Source organism: Canis lupus, chromosome 28, assembly GCF_048164855.1.
Source record: "Canis lupus baileyi chromosome 28, mCanLup2.hap1, whole genome shotgun sequence".
Classification (NCBI taxonomy): domain Eukaryota; kingdom Metazoa; phylum Chordata; class Mammalia; order Carnivora; family Canidae; genus Canis; species Canis lupus.
Genome location: NC_132865.1, coordinates 17476019 through 17481822, shown reverse-complemented (window position 1 = coordinate 17481822; position 5804 = coordinate 17476019). Strand labels below are relative to the sequence as shown.

Genomic DNA, 5804 nt, shown 5'->3' with positions numbered 1-5804 from the left:
TTATAAGAACCTTGCCAAAACCATGTATATTAGTATGATTTATATTTATATGCTATAGCATAGCCTATTTTAAAGTAGGTATTAGATATTCTTAATAGTATCTGGGTTTTAGAATCCAAAAAGAAAATTGTGAATCATGACTTTTTGAGCATTACGTTTGCATTTCATGATCTCATCTTTTTAAGAGAAATAAACTATTAGATAATTTAATACAAAGCACAACTCTACTGAAAAACAAGAATATACCACTAAGGGGCAAAATTTAACTTGGATATTTATTCTTTAATATGAAAAAGATGAGAGCATGGTAACTATCACAAAGTTGCCTTGATCCAAGGCAATCAAGGATAAATAACATTTAAATAGAATTCTTTCCTGAGGGGCCTTAAGGATACCACCTTATGATAAACCATAAACACTGACTTTATAACAAAATGCAAGTGAACATTAGAGATTGATCTATTACTTTAAAACAATGTCAAGCTAAGACATCAATGCCTTTTTTTTTTTTTTAAAGCAACTTGCTATTTCATATAAATCTGAAACTCAGTTCAGTAGGCTCCAAAACGGTATTTTTACCATTGTGTATTGGGGGCGGGATATATATTGATGTCTCTTTCATAGAAAGAGTAAAAATATATTTAATTGTACTGCAAAACAGTTTATGTATACGTTCAAATAGGATTTAGAAAGGAAGAGATTTATATCTTTCTTTAGTGCTGCCCATCAGTTTGAAACTGTCTTCTTTAACAAATGCTAATGATTTGGTTGATTACGTTTGTGCATGTACTTACCATGCAGTTTTGGGAATCAACCGCTGATGAATCTTATCAAGAAGAGAAATTATAGCATTAGCTCATTTGCTTTCCAAACAGCAGGAGTGAGAGTTCTTTCCAAAATTATATTAGTGATATTGTTTTAACATCCATACAGAAAAGTACATACTATTTCTTGCCTGTTTTCTTGGTGTTTCTTAGACAAGGCTCACATTTATTAGACAAGGTCTCTTCTTTCTGTGTAGGAATACAACTGGATGTATATTTGAAATCGGAAAATCAAAAATAATACCAAAAACAAATTGAAATACTTATTTAAATTGAAGTAGCTTATCCAAGTTTGAGAAGGGAGCAAGCAGAGTTGTAAAATCTTTTTTTTTCCCCTTACCATAGGAAAATAGCAAAATGACATGTGCTCGTGTCAAATTAATTACGTTCTGTTTCTATGAGAGGATTTCTTACTAACTGGTAAAAATGCACATTACCATAGGGTTTTTCCCACCATAACTTATATAAGCTACTGTTATATTAACTAGCAAGGTTGTTAGCTACAGACACAATGCCCAAAGGACAGGCTGGGCTTCCGACTGCAGGCTAGTTCTTGTCCTGTATAGATTAGAGTCCTGTATAGATTAGAGTGACAGAGCTGTGTGTGCGTTATCCTGAGAAACTGGGCTTCACTGAATCTAAAATCAGCATGTTTCATTGGTCTCTTTTAGTAGAATGGCTGAGGGCTTTGCCATATTCATGAGGCACACAGAATTGAGAGACTTAGGGCACACCTTAGAGCACAGGTGTGTTTATGACTTGACCTTTAAAGTTAGTTCGAGGTTTTCACCTCTGCCTAAAAGGGAAACTACCAAAAGCACAATCTTGATTACATTTTCTTCATCATCTTCTAGCAAAGGACAAATTTGTAGAACAATAGATACAGACATAGATATAGATTTATCTCCTTATATTTGAGAGGAAATATTTGAATCTACATTTGGATATGTATAGATATATGTAAGATTGCTTTTATCTCTGGTCTTAAAGTGTATACATCACTGCTGCTTAGGGCACTATTAACAGTTATAACCACAAACTCCATCAAAAATATAAAATGTGCAAAAAAAATAGAAAATGTGCGTACACATATATGGCACAAATATTTGTGTGCATATACACAACAAAATATGTTTCAATAGTAAGAATGGATGAAGGATGTATAAGGACATCATTAAATTAAGAGATAAAATAGAAAGCAAATCAAATATATAGATCAGTGAAATATGGTATGAAATCACTTGATGGTCTCTATACTTAAGTGAAAACCAGGGTTTGATTTTTACATTTAGATATTTAGTCAACTCTTTTTATAGATTATCATAGTGGAGGGCATTTCAAGAGTGGAGAGAAAGGCTTGTTAATATTTCAGCGGTTTTGAGATTATTTGGGGGATTTTTTAAAATCATGAAATAATAATACATGAAATAATACAAAATCATGATAGTTTGTGATGAAAAAATGACATAAGTGAATTAAATTAATGTACATTTAATTATATGCCTCTAAAGTTCCCTTGAATATGATAATTCCTTACCAATAAATTGGGGTGAGATTTTACACAAATACTATCTGCTTTCTTACCAAATGTTAACATAAAAAATTCTGAACAATACATCAAATAGTCTGTTTTATAATACTCTGTTTTGGACTATGTTAAAAATTGTTAAGCATAATAACACTCATCTAGCTAACCATAAGGAAATAAATAGAAATTCCTTTTTCAAAGTGGAATTACAGTCATTTTTTCTCAAATACCTCAAGTATAAAGTGAAATATTTCTCCCCTTCTATTCCCTAAAAATAAGCTCACTTAAAGCCAGTTTGATAAAATAATCACGAAATGGCTTCTCTTTCACCTGTTGGATAATCTGACATCAGTAGGCAAGCCTCTATTTCAGGACCCACTTCAAAATTGCTTCTCAGAAAAAAAAAGTTTCTTAATTTTTTTTAAGTTTTGATTAAGCTGCTTAAGATAGTGGGCTAGGTGAATGAGCTCTCATTTCAGAAGTGTGTGCCCTAGATTTCAAAGTACCATGAAACCAACTTCACTGCTTCCAAATTCACAAGATTCCATAGACTTTTCTCTTGTCTGTCTGTACAGGTAATCATTTCTCAGCTGACTCAGTTTTACATTTTCAACTAGGAGCTGTGCTTTTCATTCCTTAGTCTTCTCTGTAAATGAGTTTGTCTTCCTCTCTCACTAAACTATTTACTGTTTTGAATATTATTTCATACTGTCTCTTAGTCTTCTATTCTTCTTACTGCTCTTGATGCTTTAAAAGCACCCATTTTTGCTTTTAAAATCCCCTTTCATGAAGCTTTTAATCAAGTAGACATAGGGTGACATTATTTCCTCCATTTTCAAACAACAAAATCCACAGCAATCATGAGCTACATGTTCATGACATATTCATTCATTTGACACTACCCACATCATTCTGGTGGCTATGAGATTTTCATATTTATTGATCAGAATGCCCCTGGTGTGAATGTCTACATGCATTCAGTTATGCTTCCAACCAACATAGATTTATTAAGGTCCCATTTGTATCCTGCATTTTTGTGGAAGCAATATAACTATGAAGATGAACTAGGCAGATGGGGTCTACAAACAAAATAACAAGAAATGGGAAATTCTGCCCCAGAAGACACACAGAAAACTTGTAGTTAGGAATTTTGTCCATTCTTATGCATCTATGAAAGGCCTTTGAGGAGTCAATACTATGGTGGTTCAAACATCCCTAGTAATGACAGCTTAGGACAGACATTCTGAAACTTTTTGGTCTCAGAATTACACTATTAAAAATTATCAAGGTGACAATAGCACTTGTTTATGTATATTATAGTTACTGATATTTAGCATATTAAAGTAAAACAAATTTTTTCCTAAGCTATTCAGTAATTCATTAAAAATAACAACTGTAGACTAATTAAATGTTAACATGAATAATATACTATACTAAGATAATAATCTTTTCCAAAATTAAAAAGAGTGAGGAAAGTGGTATTGTTATATGAATCTCTTTACTGTGTGCCTTAATAGAAGATACTGAATTCCTCATTTCTTCTTTTACATTCGATCTTGCAATATATTGTTTGGGTTGAGGATCTAAGGAAAATCCAGCCTTTCACAAATCTGTAATTGGGAAAGAGACAAACTCATTAAGTAGACTTTTCATCTAATCATGGATATTCTTCTTTAATATATACCAAATATCAACAAGTAGTAGTTTCTTAAAAGTTGCAATGTGGAATTCAAAATCATATCAATAGCTTTCCATTCTTTTTATGCTAAATTCCATTATTTATCTTTCATTCTTAATAGACTTTTGACTGATGTATAATCTTATTACTCATTAGTTAATCTGTTGGAAAGTATTGGTTCACTGGGTTATGCAGACCTTCCAATTATTGACACATTTCATTATAGGATATCAAAAAATAATCAACTCACTATTACTATCATGATCCCACTAGAAATTTCAGTAAGTATGGGAAATCTTTCTAGCTCATAATGGCAGATAGAAATTTTCCAAAATTCTAAAATTCCTCAAAAGTTAAAATTTTATCAACAACAAACCCTATAGGTCATTTCCCTTGTTGTTATAGACTCATGGAGTTTATAACAGATGAGGGCTTTTTTTTTTTAAGGTTCAAGGGTATAACCTTGAAGAATATTATGACCTCTAATACAGTTTGGTGCTACTTGATTCATGCTAAGAAACCAGGACTTCTAAGGCTCCAGCATTGTGTACAAATTCCAACCTACATGAAAAAAGAAAATAACAAAAATATTATGATGAAATTTCAAGGATTTTCTGAAAGTAGCTTAGAGTTTCTAGAGGTCTGGGGCATGGTTTAAAAACCACTGCTCATGGGCAGCCCCGGTGGCCCAGCACTTTGGCACCACCTTCGGCCCGGGGTGTGGTCCTGGAGACCCGGGATCAAGTCCCATGTCAGGCTCCTTGCATGGAGCCTGCTTCTCTCCCTCTCCCTCTGCCTTTGTCTCTGCCTCTCTTTCTCTCTGTCTGTCATGAGTAAATAAATTAAAACAAACAAACAAAAAAACCCAACACTGCTCATGAGCACTTTGGTGGCTCAGCTAAGGGTCCAAATCTTGGTTTCTGCTCAAGTCATGATCTCAGGCTCCTGAACTCAAACCCCAAGTAGGGCTCCCTGCTCAGCAGGGAGTCTGCTTGAGATTTTCTCCTTCTCCCTCTGCCTTCCCACCTTGCTCATGCTCTGTGTGCATCTCTCTCTAAAATAAATAAATAAAATCTCTTTAAAAAATTAAAAAACACTGCTCAAAGAACATAAAACACACCTGCAGATGTTCAGTAGTCATTGTTTGATATTCAGTATCATCCAAGGATTGACTAGGATTCACTACCAACTATAACAGCAATACTTAACACATCCAAATTGCTTTGCAAATAATTTTATGCATATATTATCTTGTTTAAGTTTTTCAATAAGTCAATAAGCTATCAGTATAAAATTACAGCTTTATTTAATGACTTTTCCAAGGTCATAAGACCTGTAAATATCAAAATCCAGATTTACATCCAGGTTTTATGAAGTCCAGTATTCTCACTATACCATAGCTGTTTAATATAACTCTTTTACAGCCTCCTCTAAGTAAGGGGATAGTGAATAAATCCTGTGTCATCTGCTTGATGGTGGTTTTTATTTAAGTGCTATTACAATATTACATGGATAGGTATAAATCTTATTCCCATTCCAAATCCTTCATGGCGTGGGCATTCCAATTTCACATCTTTTTAATCAAAATCCAAAACTGCACTATAGTCATATGATGCCCCTCAACATACCTAGTTAGTTTTCTTTAACTGCTATAATGTCTGATTGCCAATTTGGTCATTCTACTGGCTAAAATAATCACTGACCATTTTAGTGGATCACTGACCAGTTATTCCAATCTTCAAAATGAACAGATCAGATCAGTCTTGCAATCTAA

General features: G+C 33.3%; 1 long non-coding RNA gene across 1 annotated transcript in view; it reads right to left on the bottom strand.

The window, feature by feature from the left end:
* LOC140619963 (uncharacterized) overlaps nt 1-1659 on the bottom strand; it is a 4350-nt gene extending 2691 nt beyond the window's left edge. Inside the window, exon 1 of the long non-coding RNA XR_012019720.1 lies at nt 795-1659. This is a non-coding gene — a long non-coding RNA (uncharacterized lncRNA). The remainder of the gene's footprint in view (nt 1-794) is intronic.
* Nucleotides 1660-5804: the final 4145 nt, after the last annotated feature.